Source organism: Miniopterus natalensis, chromosome X (genome assembly GCF_054644295.1).
Source record: "Miniopterus natalensis isolate mMinNat1 chromosome X, mMinNat1.hap1, whole genome shotgun sequence".
In the NCBI taxonomy this organism is placed as follows: domain Eukaryota; kingdom Metazoa; phylum Chordata; class Mammalia; order Chiroptera; family Miniopteridae; genus Miniopterus; species Miniopterus natalensis.
The window spans coordinates 23,264,051-23,289,319 of NC_142103.1; the positions used below are offsets into that span (position 1 = coordinate 23,264,051).

At 38.5% G+C, this 25,269-nt stretch overlaps 1 pseudogene; it reads left to right on the top strand.

Annotated features, from left to right (window-relative positions):
* The first annotated feature begins 2,639 nt into the window (after nt 1-2,639).
* LOC107526236 (cytochrome c oxidase subunit 6A1, mitochondrial pseudogene) lies at nt 2,640-2,967 on the top strand (annotated as a pseudogene).
* The last annotated feature ends 22,302 nt before the right edge of the window (nt 2,968-25,269 follow it).

Sequence of the window (25,269 nt, forward strand, 5' to 3'; positions counted from 1 at the left end):
AACCTGAGGTGTTTTAAAGAAGAGCAAAGGCCTGGCTGGGCATGGCTCAGTGGTTGAGCATCGACCTGGGATCCAGGCAATCAGGGTTCGATTCCTGGTTGGGGCACATGCCCGGGTTGTGGGCTCGATCAATGACTCTCTCATCTTGATGTTTCTATCTCTCTCTCCCTCTCCTTTCCTCTCTCTGAAATCAATAAAGATATATTTAAAAAAAAAAAAAAGAGGAAAATTAGCTAGAAGTTGTATCTTTTCTTGATCTCTTATAGCTTATCTTGTCTGTTTTCTCATTTAACATAGATTGTGTCACAGATCATGAAGTATGTCTTGTCTTCCCTATGAGATTATAAGTTTTTGAAGGAAGGAGCCTGTCTTTACCCTGTTGTATTACTCAGGGTGCTTAGCTCCTTCCTGTGTACATACATGGTAGGTAATAAACAAATACTTGTTAAGAAAATATATAAATAAGTGAACAAATACTTATATTACTGAGTGCTTGTATGTTTGAACTCATTGAAGCCTCACATAAATTCTATAAAGGAGGAACTCTCATCGTGTTATTTAACAGATGAGAAAACTAAGACAGAGGGAGGTTAGTCATTAGGTAGTAGAACAAATGAAGAATCAAGATATTTGAGTTCTCAATCCAATAAAACTAGACTAACAACCATTTGGGGTAAATGGCTTAAGTTGTTTAAACCCTATTTCTCCCTAATTATACATTATAATCAGACAGGACTATATTAAATAGTACTTTGCTGGCAAAGGGAAATGACCTGTCTGAGAAACATTGTAGGACATCAAGGTTATTTGAACATAACTTTGGGTTATTACTGTCTAATTTTCATATTCTAACCATTTAGGAAATCAGCATGCCTTCTCTTTCTGTATCTATAACCAATGATTTTCAGCTGCCATCAAAAATCTAAGGACCTAAGTAATACTCAAATCCTACCTGTCATCACCCAGTCTGCAGCCCACCCCAAAGCCTGGCTCAAGGGTTCATGTGTGGTAGATCTCCTTTCTAAGCAGTTGGCCCAAGTTTGGTTTCAGGCCAATATAGCAGCTACATTTCTTTTAGGTTAAATAACACAATGAGGCTAAAAGCTGAAATCTTGGAAACATTTCATGGAGATATTTGTCCAAAGAAAATATATAGAAACTTTATTTAATAGGACTTTTATATTTCTAATTACTTAATCATGGATTAGCTTGGTGGTTTGTTTATTTCCTTGTTTGCTTGTTTAGAATTAGTATAAAAATTCAAACTCCTTTGCCAGACACACCTGGCACTCTACATTCTGCCCACTCATAATCTCACAGATTCTCTAACATGGGTCTTGGCCTTTGAGGCCCACCTGTCAACACTCTAGCAACCCCCAATGAGCAGCTGCTATTAAGAGCTTTACCTGTTCATCTTATCTGTACTTCTATAGTACATTTGGGCTGCTGCCTGCAATGTTCTTCCTATTTGCATGTACCAAGGGGTGCCATTGATTTGAGAAGTGCGTAATTTTGGGCAAGTATTAGCAATGTCCGAACGCCAAAGCCATGCATTCAGAGGAAGAGCAAACGTGTACAGACAGAGACATTAGAATGTCATTGGCTTTAATATATAAACAAGAAAGAGGTTGCTAAAGTTATCTGAGCCAGTTAGTAATCATCTCTGTCATTGATTTGTTGCCAAATCTTCAGTTGACATACAGAGCAATCATGATTTTTAACATCATGATCTTATTTCTTATTGTTACTTTTTTTCACCCTAAAATAGAAACTGGTGACTGTTCTGTCAGATGGAAAATGGAGAAAGTTAGGAAAGACTATTAGAGGCAGTTAGTGGAGAATAGAAAGGAACGAAAACCATGGAGAAGGCAAGAGGAGCACTGGAAAGTGGATTGAGAGAACTGGATCCTAGTCACAACTCTTTCATAAAATTCTAACTGGCTCTATAACCTTGCACAAAGCACACCACATAGAACCTCGAGTTCCTCATTTCAAATATGTCTTCCAGTGCAGAGCTTGTCAGTCACGGAAGATTAAAATTGGACTAAATGTTAACCGATATTAGAAAATTACTGTTCACTTTATTAGGTGTAGTATTGTGAGTTTTTTTCCAGTCTTATTGAGATATGATTGACATATAGTACTGTATTAGTTTAAGGTATACAACATAATAATTTGACATATGTATATATAGTGCAATAATTATTACAATTAATTTGGCTAACATCTATCACCTCACATAGTTAAAACATTTTTCTTATAAGAACTTTTAAGCTCTACTCTCTTAGCAACTTTCAAATTTACAATGCAGTATTGTAAACTGTAGTCACCAAGCTACATCCACAGAACTTTGTCTTATAACTGGAAGCGTGATTATGTTGGAAAAATAAACTTTAATCTGCTAGAGATACATAATTTATTTATGAGTGAAATGACAACGTCTGAGAATTGCTTTAATCTTCAATACTCCTTTCCTCCCCACCCCCTTTTTATAATTTAGGGAGGAGTACAAACAGAATGGTAAAATGATTATTGTTAAAACTGGGAAATGAGTCCACAGGAGTTTGTAATACTAACTTTTGTATATGTTTGAATTTTTCAGTAATAAAATGTGGGGATTGTGGAGGTCCTGGTCAAAAATGGCAGCTGTGGCTAGGTCCCAGGTTTCTGGAATGCTAGATCAGTTCTGGCCACAGCTTGTGCAGCATATGTCAAATAGTGCCCATGGCAAGGAGGGCTCAGCTGGCACATAGAAGGACTTCACCTACTTTGTTGCATTCCCCGGGATGAAAGTAAGAATGCTTAAAGTCTTTCTTAAGTCGTACCACAGACAGCATGAGAGACCTGAGTTTGTTGCCTAACCCCATCTCCGCAGCAGGTCCAAACCCTTTTCCTGGGGAGATATAATCATACTCTATTCCATAATCCTCTGTGAATCTGCTCCCAACTGGCTATGAAGATGAATAGAGAACCTAGACCACTACCCAGTGGGAATCACAGAACTGGTTTGGATCATTACTCTGCACATAGACCAGAAAAGTATATGGGACCTTAAATAGACCTTTCCTAGTATCAAATGATGACTAGAGTATATTAATCTCCCATCTCTTTGCTTATGGCAGAACATGGCTTAAATAAATAACTTAGATTGATCATGAAAAAATGTTAAATTTTCAATAATAAAATGTTAAATTAAAAAAAATAAGAACTTATTTGTTTTAAAGGAGGAGGAAGAAGAACATAAAAAATGCATGAGGGGTCAGGGGGACAAAGTTAGCATAAGAGTTATATGTATTCTACCTGTGTTTATTTAGTCATCAAATTAGCCTTATGACAAATATATGAAGACAACTATTATGTGAGTAAAATATGGTTTTAGTGTGGTATTTTATTTTGAGACCATTAGTCCAAAGTACTAACGCTTTTTACATGCCCTCTGGGCATAACTTCTTTTTATCAGACAACAGCATTACTTTACATGCTGGCCAGTGCCTAGAAACAGCTGCTTTCCACTTATTGAATGACATCATTGATTTTGGCAGTGTGATCCCATTGGAATGAAGAATGCTAAACCCCAAAGTTGATTAGGAGTCACCACCATGGGGACCAAAAGTTGGGGTTATTATTGACTTAGGGATAGAAATTGAGCAATAAAATGGAAAAATCTGTCCATGGGATTATTGATTATGAAATAAACTCATGACTCAGCCTCCCACTCAGGTTTATTCAAAATGTTGCAAGTTGGAAAGGTCAATCCTTACTATGTAAACTTGCAGAATTCATGGTGAACAAATGTTACATCTTCCCAGGGGTGCATCTGGGAATTGCCTTTCCTGGAGAGAGCTGCACTGGTTTCTTGGCTCTGTGCTCACTCTGGCTAAAGGTTACTGTCACCACTTGCTGTCTCTGGGCTGGGTTTGCTTGAGATTGGTCTTTGCCAAAGTTAGGGGTGGGGAGTGATGGGGAGGAGGAGGGAGGTGAAACTGGCCAGCAAGCTGATTCAATCACATGGGTGTTTTTTTTTTGCCATCATGTCCTGTAGCTCTCCAAGTAGGCCTCTTAATGTTTGGTATTTATAATGGTGTGGGAAATTTTAGCCTAATCTGGCATCCCAGTCCTCTTGATCACTATTGCCTCTCTTGGCCTATGGCACACCAGTGTCCCAAGTTTTATTCTGTTAGCCCCCAGCTTTCCTAGGCGTGGCTCCCTGCAGAATTTCCTGTATTAGCACAATAGGTGAAATATATGGGTCTTATAAGTGGGAGAGAATGAGGGGAAAAATAATAATCACTAACTTTTATAAAGCAGTGACTCTGAAAAGAATTGACTCATATAATCTTCACAACAACCCTATGAATTATGAACTATTATTATCTCCATTCTGCAGATGAGCAAACTGAGGCTAGGAAAGGATAAGTTGGCTAATGCTACATGGCTTATAAGCTGTAGAGCCAGGATTTGATCCAGGTCTATTTCATGCCCAAACTCATGCTTTTAACCACCTTGCAAATACTGCCTTCTGAAAGCGTGCCCACTGAACTCCCATTTATAGAACTATGCTGTAGTCACTCCAGGTAAAGAAGTCTCCCTGACTTGAATTTACAAGTCAGGAACTGTGGCTTATTCTTTTTGTATGTTGCCACCACCCTTTACCAAGTTCGTTGTGTAATGTGCATATTACCTCATTAGAAGTCATGAGAAGAACAGATTGTCCTCTAAGACACAGTTGGGTAATTCTGTTCAGTGTCTAAACATTTCTGGGGTTTGGGAGTAGTGTAGAGGCTAAAGATGTACTTCACTGTGTGGGATCTCAAGCCATGAGCCAGTCACTTAGAAACTATTCCTCATTTGTGGGAGATGTTTACAAACTGGAAAGAGCAATGTTGGTAAAAGGTGAAACAGAACTAGAGATGGAATTCCTCACGTAAAGACTCATTGTTTGCATGGGAGGCAAATTTTGTAAGGCGATATTTTCCCAGGGCTATAGTAGACATAATTACTTTAGTAGGTACTGCTGTAGATGTTACAACTATATAATTGTTCAGGGGAAGGCAAGCAAAAGAAAGGAGCAGAGTCTGGGGAAACTCATCAGAAAAACCTTCCTGCAAGAGTTGACTTGAGATGGATATTAAAGAAAAAGCAACACACTAAAAAATACAGGAAAGAAATAAGAAATCAAAATGAGTGGAATCACATATGCAAAGGCTTAAAGCCAAGTGTATGAGATTAGTTTGCCATATATGACTACATTGTAGAATAAGATGAGATTAAACAACAAACATTTATTGAGCACCTACTATATATCAAGCATTGTGCTAGGCATTGAGAATACAAGGGAGAAGCCAATCTGGTTACAGGTAGCCTTTGGGGACCTCTCCATCTAGCTAGCAGGAGGGGCCAAGGCACACATAAATATTCATGATCCAGTGGGTGTTGTAGTAGAAAAATGTAGCAGTGTCATGGAGAAGTGATGGTGAATAACCTGTTATCTGGGGAAGTTATCACAGGTGAAGGGCATTGGAGCTGGATCCTGAGGGATGGAGGGTTTTACCAGGAGAAGTAGTGGAAGAACAAAGGACATTCCAGGTACAGGGAATAGTATTTTTGTGACAGTACATGTTCCAGAGGGTCGAACAATCATCGGTGGGGTGTGCTATTGGCAACAGCAGAAGGGGAGTGAAAAAGGTGGTTGGGATCAGCCTATTCATGGCTTTGTTGGCCACTCTGTTTTGTACTTTATTCTGTGAGCAATGAGGAACCATCAAAGGTTTTTACTAAGGCAGAGGAATGACAGACCAGGAAGAAAATTCTTAGGACACCAGGTGAGAAGGATTGGAGGGGAGAGAGGCTAAAAGCAGGTAGACTAATTGGGAGGCCATCTCAAGGGTCCTGGCAAGAAGTGACAGGTGCTCTGGACCAGGATTGTGGCAGTGAGGGCATAGAGAAGAGAGAATTCTGGAGATGAGTTAATAGGTAGAATGACTAATGTTCCAGCATGGGCCCATAGTGAGACTGTCAACTGAGACAGGGACCACAAGACTATTAGTTGGCAAGGGATGAGTAGAGACAGGTGACAAGTTAAGCTTGGACAGATTAGGTTGGGGATACCAGTGGGACTTCCCAGTGGACATGTTCAGCAGGAAGTGAGGTGAGAGATGGGGTCTAAGAAGCCACTAGGGTTGAAGTGGTATTAGTTGACTCCATGGGACTGGATGGGGTGTCTCCTCTCCCATTTACTCCTCCAGAGCAAGGCCTGGGGACACAACCAGGTCAGCCTTAGCATGAAAAGGGTGACGTGGTGGGGGTCACTGGCCCAGAGTGAGAAGACACCCTTCTTCCGACCCCTGCCAGAAACCTTGTCCCTTCCTCTCAGGATCAGCACCCTCTTCCCAGGGCTGCACTTGGGACAGCAAAGGGAAGTGCTCCATGGGCAGAACTCATTTTCACACAGGGACTACATGCCAAGGAAAGAACAATCACTTCAGATTTTGAGTTTTGTACTGGGGGAGCATCTTCTAACAAAATCCAAAAAATTAACCACTGGGGTCTTGGGACAGAAAGAACAGAAACCAAGGCTCTACAAGAGCCACTGGAGCAGTCAGTGCAGACCACTCAGTCTTCGGTGCACCAGAGGCAGGAGCACATTCACGACAGTGTTTTTAAAGATCCAGTCTGTGAGCACCACAGCCAGTCTTCTAGGAGTCCTAAAACTTTAATTAGACCTAGCAGGTCCCATAACTAAATCCCATACTCCCATAAATCTATAGCAACAAGTTACACACAAGAATTTAGTCACACTCTGAGTGCAGGAAGCATTTATACAAGATGGTAAGAAATGACTCTTACTCCCAATCAAAAGGTGATGTTTTAACTGAGTTTTGTCATAGTCACTATTACCTGAGTTGGGGACATAGAAACTAAGAATATGCCCCCCCACACACACACACATACACACAATCAAGCATGCACATATGCACATGCACACACATACGTGCGTCCTTGGTCATATTGCTTTAATGTCTGCTGTATTTCACTATCAAACATGTCTTGGACTGAATAAACACTGGGACAAGGCTACTGATGGTTTAGCACAGGATCCAGCTACCACAAGGCCTTTTCCCTACCACATTTGGTTTTTGTATTGTTGACAGTATTACAGATGTCCCCCATTCCCCCTCCCATTTCCCCCCTTTCCCCCAGACCCTGCCCCACACCTGGCCTTCCCCACACTATTGTCTGTGTCCATGGGTTATGCACATATGCATATATGTTCTTTGGTTAATCTCTCCCCCCTCACCCCCCACCATGGCCTTCCCTCTGAAATTCGTCAGTCTGTTCCATGCTTCTATGCCTCTCAACCTATTTTGTTTATCAGTTTATTTTATTCATTAGATTCCACATATAAGTGAGATCATGTGATACTTGTCTTTCTCTGACTGGTTTATTTCTCTTAGCATAATAACCTCCATGTGGTTGCAAAAGGTAAGAGCTTCTTCTTTTTTACAGCTATGTAGTATTCCATTGTGTAAATATACCAACAGCTTTTTTATCCACTCATCTACTGATGGGCACTTGGACTGTTTCCAAATACTAGCTATTGTAAATAACACTGCTGTGAACATAGGGGTGCATATATTCTTTCTGGTTGGTGTTTCAGAATTCTTAGGATATATTCCCAAAAGTGGGATCCCTGGGTTAAGTGGCAGTTCAATTTTTAATTTTTTGAGGAAACCATACTCTTTTCCACAGTGACTGCACCCCCACCAGCAGTGTACTAAGGTTCCCTTTTTTCACATCGTTGCCACCACTTATTGTTTGTTGATTTATTGATGGTAGCCATTATGACAAGTGTGAGGTTATTCTTCATTGTAGTTTTAATTTGCATCTCTCTGATGATTAGTGACATTGAACATTTTTTCATATGTCTATTGGACATCCATATGTCCTCTTTGGAGAAGTATCTATTCAGGTCCTTTGCCCAGTTTTTAATTGGACTGTTTTTTTCTTCCTGGTGTTGAGTTGTATGAGTTCTTTGTATATTTTGGAAATTAACCCCTTATCAGATGTATCATTGTCAAATATGTTTTCCCACACAGTGGGTTCTCGTTTCACTTTGTTGATTGTTTCTTTTCCTATGCAGAAGCTTTAATGTTTGATGCAGTCCCACTTGTTTATTTTTTCCACTTTGTTTCTCTTGCCCTAGGAGATATATTGGTGAAAATACTGCTCCGTAAGATGTCTGAGATTTTACTGCCTATGTATTCTTCTAGAAATTTTATGCTTTCGTGACTTACATTTAAGTCTTTTATCCATTTTGAGTTTATTTTTGTGTATGGTGTAAGTTGGTAGTCTAGTTTCATTTTTTTTTTTTTTTTGCATGTACTACCATTTATTGAAAAGACTATCTTTATTCCATTGTATGCTCTTGCCTTCTTTGCGAAATATTAGTTGACCATATTAGTGTGGGTCGATTTCTGGGGTCTCTGTTCTGTTCTGTTGGTCTATTTGCCTGTTTCTGTGCCAGTACCAGGCTGTTTTGATTACAGTGGCTTTGTAGTATGGTTTGATATCAGTATTGTGATCCCTCCAACTTTGTTCTTTCTCAAGATTGCTAAAGCTATTTTGGGGTCTTTCTTGGTTCCATATAAGCTTTTGGAATATTTGTTCTACATCTGTGAAATATGCCATTGGTATTTTATAGAGATTGCATGGAATCTGTAGATTGCCTTGTGTAGTATTGGGCATTGTAATGGTGTTCTTTCTTCCAATCCATGAATGTGGTATATGCTTCCACTTGTTTGTATCTTACTCTATTTTCTTTTTCAGTGACCTTTAGGTTTACTGAGTACAGACCTTTTACCTCCTTGGTCTAGTTTTTCCCAGGTATCATTTTGTTGTTTGTGTTGCAATAGTAAATGGGATTGTTTTTTAGTTTCTTTCTGAGAGTTCATTCTTGTTTTATAAAAATGCCATCAATTTCTGGGTATTAATTTTGTATCCTGCTCCCTTGCCAAATTCATTTATTAAATCTAAGAGTTTTGGGTTTGAGTCTTTAGGGTTTTGTATGTACAGTATCACGTAACCTGTGAATAATCAGTTTTACTTCCTTCTTTCCAATTTGGGTGCCTTTATTTCTTCTTTTCTGATCACTCTAGCTAAGACTTCTAGTACTATGTTAAATAAGACTGGTAAAAGTGGACATTTCTGATTTGTATCTAATCTTAAGGAGAATGCTTTTAGTTTTTGCCCATTGAGTATGATGTTGACTGTAGGTTTGTCATATATGGCCTTTATTATGTTGAGGTATGATCCCTCTATTCCCACTTTACTGAGTATTTTTATCATACATGGGTGCTGGATTTTGTAGAATGCTTTTTCTGCATCTATTAATATGATCATGCGATTTTCATCCTTTATTTTGTTTTTGTGATGTATCACATTTATTGATTTGTGAATATTGTACCAGCCTTGCATCCTTGGAGTAAATCCCACTCAGTCATGGTTATGATCTTCTTAATGTATTGCTGGATACACTTTGCTAATATTTTGCTGAGGATTTTAGAATCTATGTTCATCAGGGACAGTGGCCTGCAATTTTCTTTCTTTGTGGTGTTTTTTTTTTTTAAAAAAAAAAGTGTTTTTATTGATTTTTTTTAGAGAGAGAGAGGAAGGGAGATAGATAGATGATAGATAGATAGATAGATGATGATAGATAGATAGATGATAGATAGATAGATAGATAGATAGATAGATAGATAGATAGATAGATAGATGATAGATGATAGATAGATAGATGATAGATAGATGATAGATAGATGATAGATAGATAGATAGATAGATAGATAGATAGATAGATAGATAGATAGATGAGATAGATAGATAGATGATAGATAGATGATAGATAGATAGATGATAGATAGATAGATATAGATAGATGATAGATGATAGATAGATAGATAGATAGATAGATAGATAGATAGATAGATATAGATAGATAGATGATAGATAGATAGATAGATAGATAGATAGATAGATAGATAGATAGATGATAGATAGATAGATGATAGATAGATAGGTGATAAAGATAGATGATAGATAGATAGATGATAGATATAGATAGATGATAGATAGATGATAGATAGATGATATAGATAGATAGATAGATAGATAGATAGATAGATAGATAGATAGATAGATAGATAGATAGATAGATATAGATAGATGATAGATGATAGATATAGATAGATAGATAGATAGATAGATGATAGATAGATAGATAGATAGATAGATAGATAGATAGATAGATAGATAGATAGATGATAGATAGATTATAGATAGATGATGATAGATGATAGATAGATAGATAGATAGATAGATAGATAGATAGATAGATGATAGATAGATAGATAGATGATAGATAGATAGATAGATAGATAGATAGATAGATAGATAGATAGATAGATATAGATAGGAACATTGATGAGAGAGAAACATCATCGATCGGCTGCCTCCTGCATGCCCCCTACTAGGGATTGAGCCCACACCCCGAACATGTGCCCTGCATGGGAATTGAACCAATGACCTCTTGGTTCATAGGTCAATGCTCAACCACTGAGCCACACCATCTGAGCTCTTTGTAATTGCTTTATCTGGTTTTGGAAATAAGATAATGCTGGCCTCGTAAAAAGACCTTGAAAGTCTTCCTTCCTCTTGAATTTTTTGGAGTAGTTTCAGGAAGACAGATGTTAGTTCTTTGTATGTTTGGCAAAACTCCTGTGAAGATATCTGGTCCAGGACTTTTGTTTGCTGGGAGTATTTTGATAACTGCATCAATTTCATTAGTTGTTATTAGCTTATTCAGTTTTTCTGATTCTTCATGATTGAGTTTTGGAAGATTGTATGTTTCTAGGAATTTGCCCATTTCAGCTAAGTTGTCCAGTTTGTTGGCATATAGTTGCTCACAGTAGTTTCTTACAATCCTTTGTATTTCTGTGATGTCAGTTTTTATGTCTCCTCTTTCATTTCTGATTTTATTTTTTTGAGTCTTCTCCGTTTTTTGGTGAATCTGGCTAAAGGTTCATCAGTCTTGTTTATCTTTTTAAAGAATCAGCTCTTGGTTTCATTGATCTTTTGAATTGATGTTGGGTTGTTTGTTTGTTTTTTGGTCTCTGTGTCATTTATTTCTCCTCTTATCTTTATGCTTTCCTCTCTTCTAATTACTCCGGGCTTTTCTTGTTGTTCTCTTTCTAATTTGTTTAGTTGTAGGGTTAGATTGTTTATTTGAGGTTTTCATTATTTCTTGAGGCAAGCCTATAATCCTATAAACCTCCCTCTCAGGACTGCTTTCTCTGTCCCACAGATTTACGATTGTTGTGTGTTCAATTTCATTTGTTTCCAGAAAGTTTTTTACTTCCTTGATCTCTTTGGCAACCCATTCATTGTTTAATAACTTGCTATGTAGCCTCCATGTGTTTGAATGTTTTTGAGTTTTTAAATTGTACTTGATTTCTAGTTTCATACCATTGTGATTTGAGAAGATGCTTGATATGGTTTCAATCTTCTTGAATTTTTTAAGACTTATTTTGTGTCCTAACATGTGGCCTATCTTTAAGAATGTTCAATGTGCACTTGAGAAGAATGTATATTCTGTAGTTTTGGATGAAATGTTCTGTAAATATCAATTAAATTCATCTGATCTTGTGTGTCATTTAACCTCACTGTTTCCTTGTTGATTTTTTTGTCTGGAAAATGTATCCATTGATGTCAGTGGGATGCTAAAGTCTACTATTACTGTATCATTATTGATCTCTCCCTTAAAGCCCTCTTAGAGTTTTAAAAATATATTTAGTTTCTCCTATGTTGGATGTGTATGTGTTTACAAGAGTTATACTTTCTTGATGGATTGATCCCTTTATGTAGTGACCTTCTTTGTCTCTTGTATAGCCTTTGTTTTGAAGTCTGTTTTGTTAGTTATGAATATTGATACCCCAGCTTTTTATTTTTCATTTCCATTTGCCTGGAATATTTTTTCTCTCCCTCCACTGACAGTTTGTGTGAATCTTTTGTTCTGAGGTGGGTCTCTTGTAGACAGCATATATATGGGTCTTGTTTTCTTATCCATTCAGCTACCCTATGTCTTTCAATTGGGACATTTAGTCCATTTATATTTACGGTTATTATTTATAAGTACTTATTTATTGCCATTTTTTCCTTTATACCTATGTTCCTCTCTCTCACGATTTCTTCTTCTTAAAGCAGTCCCTTTAATATTTCTTGTAATGCTGGTATGGTGGTGATAAACTCCTTTAGCCTTTTTTTTTTTTTTTTTTTTTTTTTTTGGTCTGGGAAGTTCTTTATTTCACCTTCAATTTTTTTTTTTTTTAATAATTTTTATTTTTGTTTAAAGTATTACAGATGTCCCTTTTTCTCCTCAATGACCCATTCCCCGCTGTTCCTTCCCCCTCCCCAGTCACTCTCCCCACCATTGTCCGTGTCCTTGGGTTATGCATATATGCATATAAATTCTTTGGTTACTCTCTCCCCCTCCACCCCCTCTCCCCCTTCCCTCTGACATTTCATCAGTCTCAACTATGCTTCCATGTCATTGAATCTATTCTGCTCGTCATTTTTAAATGATAGCTTTGCTGGATAGAATAGTATTGGATTCAGGTCCTTGGTTTTTGTTATTTTATTGTTGTTGTTTTTAATCCTCACCTGAGGATATTTTTTCCCCATTGATTTTTAGAGAGTGGAAGGGAGGAATGGAGGAGGAGGGAGAGATGGGGAGAAGAGAGAAAGAGGGAGAAAGAAAGAGAGAGAAACATGAATGTGAGAGAAACACATCAATTTGTTGTCTCCTATATGCACCCTGACAAGGGCTGAGGATTGTATCTGCAACCCAGGTATATGCCCTTGACTGGGAATAGAACCCATGATTCTTTGGTGTGTGGGGTGAGGCTTTAACCACCGAGAAACACCCTTCTGGCCTGAATTGTTTCTGTTGAAAAATCAGCTGACAGTCTAATGGGAACTTCCTTGTAGGTAACATTCTGTCTTTCTCTTGCTGCCTTTAAAATTCTTTCTTTGTTTTTAATGTTTGTCATTTTAATTATAATGTGTCTTGGAGTGGGTCTCTTTAGGTTCATCTTGATTGAAACTGTCTATGTTTCCTGGACTTGTGTGACTTTTTTGTTCACCAAGTTAAGGAAGTTTTCTGTCATTATTTATTTACCAGGTTCTCTATTCCTTTCTCACTTTTCTTTTTGCTGCTCTAATTGGCAGATTCAATCCTCTGCTTTATTCAATATGCTTTTTATTCCTTTCAATGTATTCTTGATGTCAGATGTGGTATTCTTCATTTCTGACTGGTTCTTGTTCCTGGTGTTTATTCCCTTTACATGCTGTTGTAGTTCCAACTAAGTTTCTTATAATTCTTACTAAGTTCCTTGAACATCCTTATAACCATTACTTTGAACTCTATATCTGATATATTGCTTGGCTCCATTTCATTTAGCTCTTTTTCTGGATATTCCTCCTTTTCTTTTATTTTAAGGTTGTTTATTTTTCTCCCCATTTTTGCTGTCCCTTTGTGGTTGTTTCTATGTATTAGATAGAACTTCTATGTCTCCCAATCTTCATGGGGTCGCCTTATGTAGTAAGTGTCCTGTGGGACCTAGTGGTGCAGTCTCATTGATCTCCTGAGCTGGATGCTCTAGGAATGTCCCTTGTGTGGGTTATTTGGGCTCTCCTGTTGTAACTGGGTCTTGATTGTTGTTGTTCCATTCATGGATGGGATCTCCCCTCAGGCTGAGTGGCTATGAGGCTCAACCTTGACCATATCATGAGAGCTGTTGTCCCAGTGCTGACGGAACAAAAGAAAACACAACAAAACAAAACAGGAAACAAAACAAAAATATGAGAAGAAAAGAAAAGGGGAAGAAAAAGGAATATGAAATGAAAGAACTGAGAGAAAAAAAAAAAAGAATAATGAATAGGAAAAGAAAAACAGTATAAAAGAAAAGGGAAAGAAAAAAATTATGAAAAGGGGAAAAAGGAGAAGAAGAAGAAAGACAAAAATATGGAAAGGAAAAAAGAAGAGAAAGGAGAAAGAAGAAAAATAGTGTAAGAAAAAGAAAGAGAAAAAGAAGAGATATGAAAGAAAAAGAGAGACAAAAATAATAATAAAGCAATAAAAAATAAAAAAAATAATGCAAAACAGAGAAAAAAGTGGAGTTCGTCTTGGCAGAATATATTGCCTCCTGGCAGCTCCCTTTGGATCCTGCTCTTATGTTGACTGAGGCTGACTGTTTGCTGTTTCTGGGCTTCCTGGAAGGTACTTTGATGCTAGCCACTTTCAGCAGGTGTCCACATTTGTCTCTCAGCAACCTTATTGAAGTTTCAAGCAATCCACAGTGTGTGGCTGCCTCCACAGAGCTTGGCTGCATGAGGGAGGAGCCAAATTGCATTCTAGGGCCAGCTTTTTTAAAGCAAAGAGCCCAGGGATGGGTCAGCAAATGTCCCAAGGCATCTCGGCCTCTGCCTCTGCCCACCAGCCAGCTCTCATACTTAGTCACTGAGAAGGCTGCTTCTGAAAGGGCTTTTGGTGGTATTAGGAGTATGAGACCTCTGGGTCTCTTGTGAGGGGAAGGTGCCATTCAGATTTCAGGGAAGATGGTGGATGTGTTCGCCCATCCTGGACTCTGTCCTGGAATATTTCCCTGACCTCAGCATGATGGAGTCCCTCATATACAGTCCTAGGGGTCTGCTAGAAGCAAGGAGTTTCTATCCACCTACTTTGCTGCCATCTTGAAACCCGTCTTGGGTGAGGATCAGTTGGGGATACTATGTTTCCTCACCAGGATGCAAGCAAGCTTTGCAGGGACTGTAGGGGGCCTGACCCAGGGACTCCACTTTTAGTTCTCTCCCAGAACAGATGCTGCAGTGGTGGCTCCACAGATGGAGCACACAGAAGATTTCAGAAGGTGCATACTGCGTGCATGCTCCCAACTGGTGATTTGAGCATCTACCACCTCCTTTCTTCCCTTGAGAAGCAGTACACCTGCTTGGGGTGCTTTCTGCAAATGCTAGACATTCTGGAATTACTGCCACTGTGCACAGTAGCTGGTCACTCTCCAACACCACAGATAACTCCGTGCTTCCACAATCAGATTTTCCTATGCTGTTCCCTCATTAATGCTGTCCCTGAGGCCTCTCTTACCTTAGGCAGTGAATAACTGTGCATCAAGTTTGAGGAATGTGAGAGAACCCAGGAGCTGCTACTAAGATTAGCTCCCTAACATTTAGCACAGAGTACTGTTAGCCTTCCCTGATACTAAGATAACCATCAGGAAGTATGCTATATTCTCTTTGAGGTTCCAAAGCTTGCAAGGAGACTCCAGGGAACTCCAACTTAGCCTTAGCCCCTCATGCTTGACCTGACCTGATCTTATTTTCATAAGGCTCTATCCAGGATGGCCTTGGTCTTCTAATGATTTCTTTGTTAAGTCCCTGAAGTCCCACAGCCAAACACTGAGAACTCCTCAAGGAGCTAGGACAGAGCCTGGTTAGCTGTAAGTTTCAATAATCCCTTGCCTTGCATGTGCTTTTATGTATAGTCAGCCAGTCTCCCTGGCACATGGGACCCAATTCTACTTTCTCTTCTGAATCCAGGAAGGGGGTTGTTATGGGTAGGTGCAGTCTTAGAAAACCTCTAGGTCAGGGCAAATCTGACCTGTTGGGTCCCATAAGTCTGAGAGGACTATCCTCTAGTCCCTGTTAAAGCCATCTATAACACCCCCTCGTTTCTAGAGCCTAAGAAATGAGCTATTGTGGACACTGTTGCTCCCAAAGCATGAGGGTCTCAGATCCCTGAAATGTTTTCCACTAGGCTCAAGGTTTCCCTGGTTCACAGAAGCAGTTTCCAAGGGGCCCTTGAGGACTAGCTAGCAGGGCAGAGCCCTTGTAGCAGGGGGACTAGCACTAGTTTTTTGGCTCTGACAAATAGAGAAGGCCCATGGTTAGCCAGAGGTAGGGTATGATCCCTAAGCCTAGTGGAGTTATTCCTGATCCCACCCAGGAGAAAGACAACAGAGTTGGGTTTTCTCCCTGAAAGGGGATGAATTACTTGCTCAGTGACACTATAGAGTAAACTTCTCCCCCTGCCTTCTAGGTCCCCTATGCAGTGGTCAGCCATGCCTCCCAAGTTGCTGTCAGAGCTAATTGTGAGTCTCAGTTTGTTCCTGGAGCAAACTGTTAATCAGGTGAGAAACATAAGACTTGTTATTCCAGAGCTAGCTGGCACTATAGTTGAATGATGTTTCCGTCTTCTCTCTCTCTCTTCCCCTTCCTCTCTCTCTAAAATCAACCAAATAATAAAAAATAAATAAACTGGAGACTATAGATGTACTTAGTCCACAAGGTTACTTTGAGTTTTAAATGAGTTGATGCATGGTAAGTCTTGAACATAGAACTTGTAGCAAAACTCTAGAAATAGTGCTTCTTGTTATCACAGATGTCATCAGCCTGCTCACTGGGACATGGTAGAGAAAGGAAAGTCAAAGGCCAACTACTAAAGAGGCTAAATTGCCTGGTACCTTTTGGTGCATGGGATGATGCCCAACTAACTTAGCCACACCAGCCAGGAAAGTCATCCTCTTTTTGTAACCTCATCTTGGGGAGTAAAATCCCATCTCTTTTTGTAACCTCATCTTGGGAGTAAAATCCCATCTCTTTAGCCACATAGGCACACCTCATTTTATTGAGCTTAACTTTATTGCACTTCCCTAATGTAGCATTTTTTACAAATTGAAGGCAAGACCCTCCACCAGCAAAAAGATTACGATTTGCTTTATTCCAATACTTGCTTTATTGTGATGATCTGGAACCAAACCTGCAATATCTTCTAGGTATGTATGCCTGTATTCTGTTAGTTAAAAGCAAGTTACTAGGTTCAGCCCACACTCAAGTGGAGGTGATTACCCAAGAGCCTGAATACCAAGAGGTGGGATCGTTGAAAGCCATCTCAGAGGTTTTCTTATTTTAAAGTATATTTTAAAGCAATAGTTAATGTTACTCAGAATGTAGGAAAATATTGATTTATTGACAAATGCATTTAAACATGACATTACAGTGTGTTTTGTTTGGAGACTGAATGCATATTAAAATGTCAAAAGTAATTTAACTATGTGCGGTGGCCTCAAAAAATTGACAAAAATTCTTTCATGTAATGTTCGAAATTCTTGCATTTTGTACCATAAAAATAAATTCACTTATTTACATAATTTTAGTATTTTGTTTCTAAGTGATGACATTAGAAAATAATGCTGCTATTTCTCTATATATTCTACACAAATCATATAGCAAATTTGTTTATTCTTTTCCCTCCAATAAATCTAGAGCCAAATTGCATATAATTGTCACTATACTTTCAGTTTTGCCATTGATTTTTGAAGTGTGAGAGATAGCTTAATGTACTGTTTAAGTTTTTTTCATCAGATGTTTTCACTTAAGATTCTGGTAAAGAGCAGCTTCAGATGCTGTATTATTAGTCAGCTCGGACTGCCATAACAAAGTGCCATAGGCTAGGTGGCTTAAACATAGAAATTTATTATCTCACAATTCTGGAGACTAGAAGTCTAAGGTCAAGATGTTGGAAGGGTTGATTTCTTCTGAGTCCTGTTAACTTGGCCTTTAGATGGCTGTCTTCTACCCATGTCTTCACATGGTCTTACTTCTGTCTTAATCTCTTCTTTTTATAAAGACACTAGTCATACTGGATTAGAGCCCACCCTAATGGCCTCATTTTAACTTAATTACCTCTTGAAAAGTAATAATTCCATTTTCTTTCTGCTTCATTTAATTATTGGTTTTGCTGCAACCACTTTCTGCTATTTTCTTTGGCCAAGATTCAGTATTTCACCAACATTAAAGGTTGGTTGTGGGCTGGACTTGGGAACTAGTCATAATTTATATCATTGATTCTTGGAAAGACGAGACCTGAGTTCAAAAATCTTTAGTCATGCATCACTTAACAACGGAGATAAGTTCTGAGAAATTTTTTGTTAGGCAATTTTGTCATTGTGTGAATATCACAGAGTATACTTACACAAACCTAGATGGTATAGCCTACTACACACCTAGGCTACATGGCACTGCCCATTATTCGTAGGCTACAAGCCTATACAGCATGTTACTGTACAAAACAACATGAGATTAAATCAAGCACAAGAGAAAATGATGCAATCAGGAGACACAGGAAACATGATATGTAAGAGGCTGATGCCAGCATAACATGGCACACTGTTTTACAGCAAACCTTTTTTATAAGGAGAAAGAGTATACTCTAAAATAATGATAAAATTATAGTGTAGTAAATTTACAAGCCAGGAACATAGTTATTATCATTATCAACTATTATGTACTGCACATAATTGTATGTGCTATACTTTTATATGACTGGCAGCACAGTAGGTTTGTTTATACCAGCATATCCATAAATATGTAAGTTACAATGACTATGGCATTACTAGGCAATAGGAGTTTTTCAGCTCCATTATAATATTATGGGACCACCTTCATATACGCAGTCAATTGTTGTCTGAAACATCATTTTGCCGTACATGACTGTATTTACTGGTTCTATTTGTAAGCTTGGAATTGCTTATATCCTGTATGACAATTACCAATTTAAAATAAATAGACAGGCAATAAAATATATTTAACATTAAAATTCTACTAAACATGGTTGATTTTTTCTTGCAGGGTTCAAAACACTTGTCAGGATCTTGCTTTCCATATAAATAGCAATTAAATTGCTGCAGAAGTCATAGGAAAGTGGACTGACCTCAGCACTTTCCTAGAAGTAGATAACTGCTCTGCCTGAAACAAGTGGAACTGGGTCCCAGAATCCCACAATCAAGTTCAGTAACTAATACCTTTCCTTAAGCAAAGAGAAGGCCAATCAAGTTCATCTGTCCCAGCTCACTTGATATTGTTGCAACACTTTTCTGACTGTCAGGGAAGATACAAAAGACTCATAAGACATAGTAAGGACATAGTTTCTGCTTAAAATGTTATCTTTTATAAGTAAGCTTAGATTTTACAACAGGTAAGTAAAATACCTTTGTATCCACTAGCTTTTTTTCAGTTGTATTTTGGGAAACCTAGGATGTTTCTTTATTGGTTTCTTCTTCTTTTTTAAAAATATATCTTTATTGATTTCAGAAATAGGAAGGGAGAGGGGGAGAGAGAGAGAAACATCAATGATGAGAGTCATTGATTGGCTGCCTCCTGCACACCCCCTGCTGGGAATGTAGCCCACAACCCTGTCATGTGCCCTGACTGGGAATCAAACCCGAATCTCCTGGATCATAGGTTGATTCTCAACTGCTGAGACATGCCAGCTGGGCAGTTTCTTCTTTTTTAGTTGTGTTTATCATCATTACGATCCATGGCAGACTATGTAGCAACACATTTTGGTAGGGTTTTGGAGGATCATATTTTAAATGCCAAAACCGGTTCCCCAAACTGTCATAATAGAAGTTACTCAGCTCATTAGCTGAAAGTTTTCTCAGATAAATCCCACTGCTAAAACATTTTCTCAGTGCCTATTAAAACTCTTCAAGTGCATTCTGTGCTCAACACATGATGGATTCAGGAGACTATTTACTGGGTACAATAGGTTATTCTGTCCACTTGCCAAATATGCAGAAATGTAGACAAGATCATGATGAGTGAGGTCTTAGGCAATGTGGCAGCTGTAGAGGGAATGGTGTAGTCTGCATTGTCCAACAGACAAGGAGAAAGCAAAATCCGGCATGTTTGGGAGCATATTTCAGAGCCAAGTCAAGAAAGACAACACCCTTCCTAAAAGCTCTGAAACTATGGCAACTTTGGTTATTTAGTCACATATTCTGGAATATACTATTTAACGATGATGTTAATTAAATGGTTGTGTGGGGGTGGTGTCTTCGGAGACTTGGAATCTGACTCCTAAAACCAACCCTTGTGAAATAAAGCTGAATTGGTTTGAGGTATGGGTAGGGGAAGGAGTAGCAACAGATACAGAAAAGACACAAAGGAGGAAAATAGTAGAAAGAAGAAATAAGAGAAATACATAGCAATGAGGGGGTCATTCTTTTTGATTAAAGAGTTAATAGAACTTTTACATAGGAAATTACTTAAGCCACTAAAATACAAAATGTCCTTTCCTTTTCCTCACACTGGATGTTGCATAGGGATCCAAATTAGGTTTTGTGATTGTCTTTTAATTGAAAATGTAACATCTTGACCTCTTTCAAATCTTTCTCAAGCATTTACTAGAAAGAGCCAATCTGAGTGACTTAGTTAAAAAATAAAATATAAAAATAATTTGCTGAATAGTTAATTCAATTTCAAATGACTTTTCCAAGAATTCCCCAAGTGCAGGCTATAAAATACATCAAAGTCATCCATGTGCTGCCAGAGCCAATCTTCATTCTGAGTTTTATAACCCTTGTGTGGTTCCTGTTGATGCAGCCTGGTGTTCTCTGAGGTTGTAACTATTGGCAGTTCTTTATTAATTCATCCTGTATTTTCATCTGCCTATAGAGAGAACCACAATCTAAAGCGCACTTATAGACAAGAGTTTTATGGACAAACACACTAAAGTATGTGTCACCTTGATTTGAGTCATGGTTTAAAAAAACAAACACCACCACTGCAGTTTAAAGAGTTATCTCTAACTTCACATTTAGAGCTCAATATAATTTTCAAAATGCAAAATAAAATATTTACTTTAAAAATTCAAAAAAAAAAATTCACCAGGAAAAACTTGGAGACATTTTGTGCATTATGCCACTAGTGGGCGCCAGAGGCACAGTGAGAAGCCATAGATGAATTGAAGAAAGCAGCTTTCCTTTTACCAGGTTGAAGAAATGAAAAATATGTTTTTATGATTTTGTGCTCTCTTCAGCTTTTGTGTCTTTCAAGTTGGGATGATGCATAGAGAGACCTTAGCCTTGACTAGGAACCTTCCGACTCCCGTATCTGAGATGGAAAGGAACTGCTTCACTTTTTAGAGAGGTGTGGAGGTAAAATAATATTTTTCCTCTCACCTTCTAAGTTCTTCTAGCTGAGCTAATAATCAAACTAATAGAGCCAGATGAACAGGAGAAAACCAAATTTTAACACATGTGCAAGGGGAATTCACATAAACATGAACATTCCAAAGACAGTGAGGCAAAATTGAGTATATATGTCATTTGGAGCAAAGGAGAAAAGTGAGGAACATGATCTTAAATTTCAAAATATTCAATTCAATTTAGGCTAAGGCAAACATCCTAAGATTTCCTTCCTGCTGAAGGCCTTTCTATCTGAATCTCTTAGGCAGGAAAGGGGGAGGGTCAAGGATTCTTTCATTTCTTAATCAGCGGCTTAAAATCAAAACCCCAAAAGACAAAACTTTGGTCTCCTTCAGAAGTGTGATGAATACAGACAGCTGCTTTTTGCTGTGGCCAGTAGATTCTTGCTTGCTTTGCTTACTATGTACCAGGCACTGTGTGAAGCAATATACATGCTGTGTCTTATTTAGTCTTAAGGAGAATTTTAGAGAGTAGATATTATTATCTGCCTTTACCATTTGAGAAAACTGAGGCACAGAATGGTTAAGTATCATGCCTAAGGTGACAAACAGTGGTACAATTGAGACTAAAACCCAGATCCATCCTACTCCAGAGTCAGGGTTTTTTGTTTTTTCCCAATTTATCTTTATTGTTGAAAGTATTCCAGCTGTCCCCCTCTTCCCCCCCCCCCATTGTGACCCTCTATCCCACTCCCACCCCCTTCCCAGGCCTTTACCTCACTATTGTCTGAGTTCATGGGTTATACAGATATGCATACAAATTCTTTGGTTAATCTCTTCCCACCCCAGCAGAGCTTTTATTGGAGACCACACCACCTTCATGCTCTCTTTATTCTATAAACCCTCTACTAGATTGTGGTATAAGAAAGGTTATCCTGATTATGGTGTGACTAGACTTTCAATTAAAATCAGACTCTCTCAAACCATTGTTCTAGAATGCAGTTAAATGGGAGGAACAAAAAAACAAAAGACAACAACAAATAAAACTGGGTTAAAAATTCCCAAGTGGGAAGAGACTCTCAGGGAAAAAAATCTTCCCCAGCAGCCCTTCTATTATCAGTGAGACAAGGAGAACTTGGTTCTTGTCTTCTTGAAGGAGAGATTTCAATCAAGAGACAAAGTGCAGCAAAACAAACAAGAATGTATTGGCCGCAAGAAAAATACACTCAGGACTGGCAAGCATGGCTGATTGAGCATCGACCTGTGAACCAGGAGGTAATGGTTCAATTCCCAGTTGGGGCACATGCCCAGGTTTTAGGCTCAACCCCCAGTGGGGGTGTGCAGGAGGCAGCTGATCAAGGACTCTCTCTCATCATTGATGTTTCTCTCTCTATCTCCCTCTCCCTTCCTCTCTCTGAAGTCAATAAAAAAACAAAAACAACAATAACAACAACAAAACCACTCAGGACAGTGAAACAAGGAAGGGCTTAGCATAGAAGTCAGAGAAAAGGGGGCCTTGGCGACAGGTTCAGGGGGTAAGTCCAGAATGAGCTGCTGCTGCTGCCCATTGCTCCCCTGGTTGCAAGTCCTGTGGGATCCTTTAGAGTTTAGGAGATGCATGCCTATAGGGAAAGGAAAGGGGGGAGGGAATGGCAGGGACTTGCTCCCCAGAAGGAGAGTACATGCTGAATCTTTTAGTCAGCTCCAAGGCAAGGCGTCATTATCCAATGCAGCTAGTCCTGAGGCAGCCAAGGCGTCTTCATCTTTGCTTATCCGGTTTTGCTGTTTGTCTGGGCCTGGAGCTGAAATACAACTGAGACCTAGATGTTATCTTTAGGGAGGAAAAGGTCAGGGTGTCTAAACCTCATGACCATGACCAATGATATGCTAGGGGAGGAAGGTTACCCTGGGGACAAGGTTCTTGTTTTCCCAGTTTTCCCCCTTGCTATCCACCTGGAGCTTTCTGTCCTGGTGACCTTCTATACCTGGCCCATTGTCCTTGCTTCACTCATGTCTTTCTAACTGCCTGTTACATTTCCAGATATGAAGGTCATAGGGTACTCTTATGCTGTTTATTCATATTCCATTCCTTTAGGCTGAGTGTCCAAAAATTTGATGATTCAGCTATCAGGGAGAGCCATTGTCTTTAGCCCTAGGATAAAGTACCAGCACCTTTGCAATGCTGGATAAAATTCCATCCAGTCTGAGGCATCTATTTTATGGAATCAAGATCTCATGTACTCTACAAAACAAAGCTACATCATTTATTTTGCATTAGTGTGTTTCACTTCTGAAGCTAAATGTGAGAGGGACAAAAACATACATACCTTTCTTGGGTCCCAATGATAGAAGAAATGGACTTACAAGGAAAAAGGATAATGGAAGTGAGAGTAAAGCTCTCAATTTTGTGTGTGAATAGAAGATAGGATGTAGCCTTAATAATCTAAGATGGCCAAGAATTACATGACTTTGAACACAATATACAGGCCATTCCTGATTATAGTGTTCTGTACTTAATGTTATAACAACTTTGCACTTAAAAAATTAGTACCTATTATGTAGCAGGGACTTTCAATAGTAACATCTCCACTCCAAGTAGTGCGTTAAGAGCATTAGCTGCACTATATTATTTAAACCCCACAAAAAAACCTGTTCAGCAGTTACTATTATTTTTAAAGCAGTACATGTACACAGTTGGACAGATAGAACCAGGAATCCGATATTGAAAAAACAGCAACCTTCACTCTTTTCCAACCCCTGTGTTCCTCTTCTAAGAGGCAACCACTCTCATTCTCTTGATTGGTTTTGGAGTTTGTTTTGTCATTTAACTCCAAATTCCTGAATTCTGGCTTATACTGCTGTTTCTTAATTTTTCAACTTTAAGCATTATCTATTCAGTTACTATGTGGAATATAATGATTTAGCTCCCTTGCAACCCTTCTTCCTCCTTACATACATACAAGTCTCCTGTATTTCTTGGAAGTTAATATTAGTTTCCTTTTTTCACTATCTTAGTTTTTATGTGCGCATCACTACTAATCCAACCCCAGACTTGCCAAAAGTACTCTAAAACTCTTCTCAGTATGGTCAATACCTCAACTAATCTGATGACTTCATCTTTTTTCCTGGATACATCCTTCCAGAACCCTCTATCTATATGTATCTAGCCTACAGCTTGGCTATCTTCCTGGGCTTTCCTTTCCCCTTCATTCTGGGAATTTTCTTCATCTGTCTTATGTTTCACCCTCTGCTTCCTGGATCCCCTGTCTTTCTCTGATCACTCCCTTGTCTTGGTGAAGCACATATTCCAGTCACTTTCCAAAAAAACATTCATGGGAGGTCATTTTTTTGAGAACTTATCCCTGGTATTCTGAAATTTCATGACAGTGTTCCCTGGCATATGTCTTACAGTCATTGTATCGGATACATAGTCAGCCCTTAAATCTAGTAAGTCATTTTCTTCATTTGAGGAAAGACTTCTTTTATTCTGTCTTTGATTATTTCTTCCATATTTTTTGTTCTCTCTCTGTGAGCTCGTAATGGATAAAGGCCCTCTAATTCTCTTATCTTGTCTCTATTTCCCACCTGTTTGCCCTTTTGTTTTGCATACTGGGAGATTTATTTAAATGTATCTTCTAACTACTGAATTTAAAAAAATTATACTCTAATACTTTGAATTTTGAAGAGCTCATTCTTGTTCTCAAAATGTTCCCTTTTTTGTTTGTTTCTAGCATCAGTAAATGTTTCATGTATACAATGCTTCTGTGCACTTCTCTGAGAATATTAATTATAAGGCTTGTTTTCTGGCTTCTGTTCCTTGAATTGTTTCTATTTCTTCTTTTTTTTTTTTTTTCAATCTTTGTTTTAGTCTCTTTTTTTGGTTAAATTTTTTCAATGTTTTATCATCTTTATTCATTTGTAATTAAGAGTGAGGCAGCTGAACAAGCTTTCTCTCTCTCTCTCTCTCTCTCTCTCTCTCTCTCGTGTGTGTGTATGTGTGTGTGTGTGTGTGTGTGTGTGTGTGTGTGTGTGTGTGTGTGTGTGTGTGTGTTGGGGTAATTATTGACTGGTGGGTCTTACATTCTTAGGTGGACCTGGATGTTTCATTGGTAGACCCAACAAATGTCAGCATCCATTTGGTCTTTTTTCTTAGGCCAAATTCCCTAGAAAGGCATCTTTCAGTTTCCTGCCTGGTGGGTAGAAGCCTGACT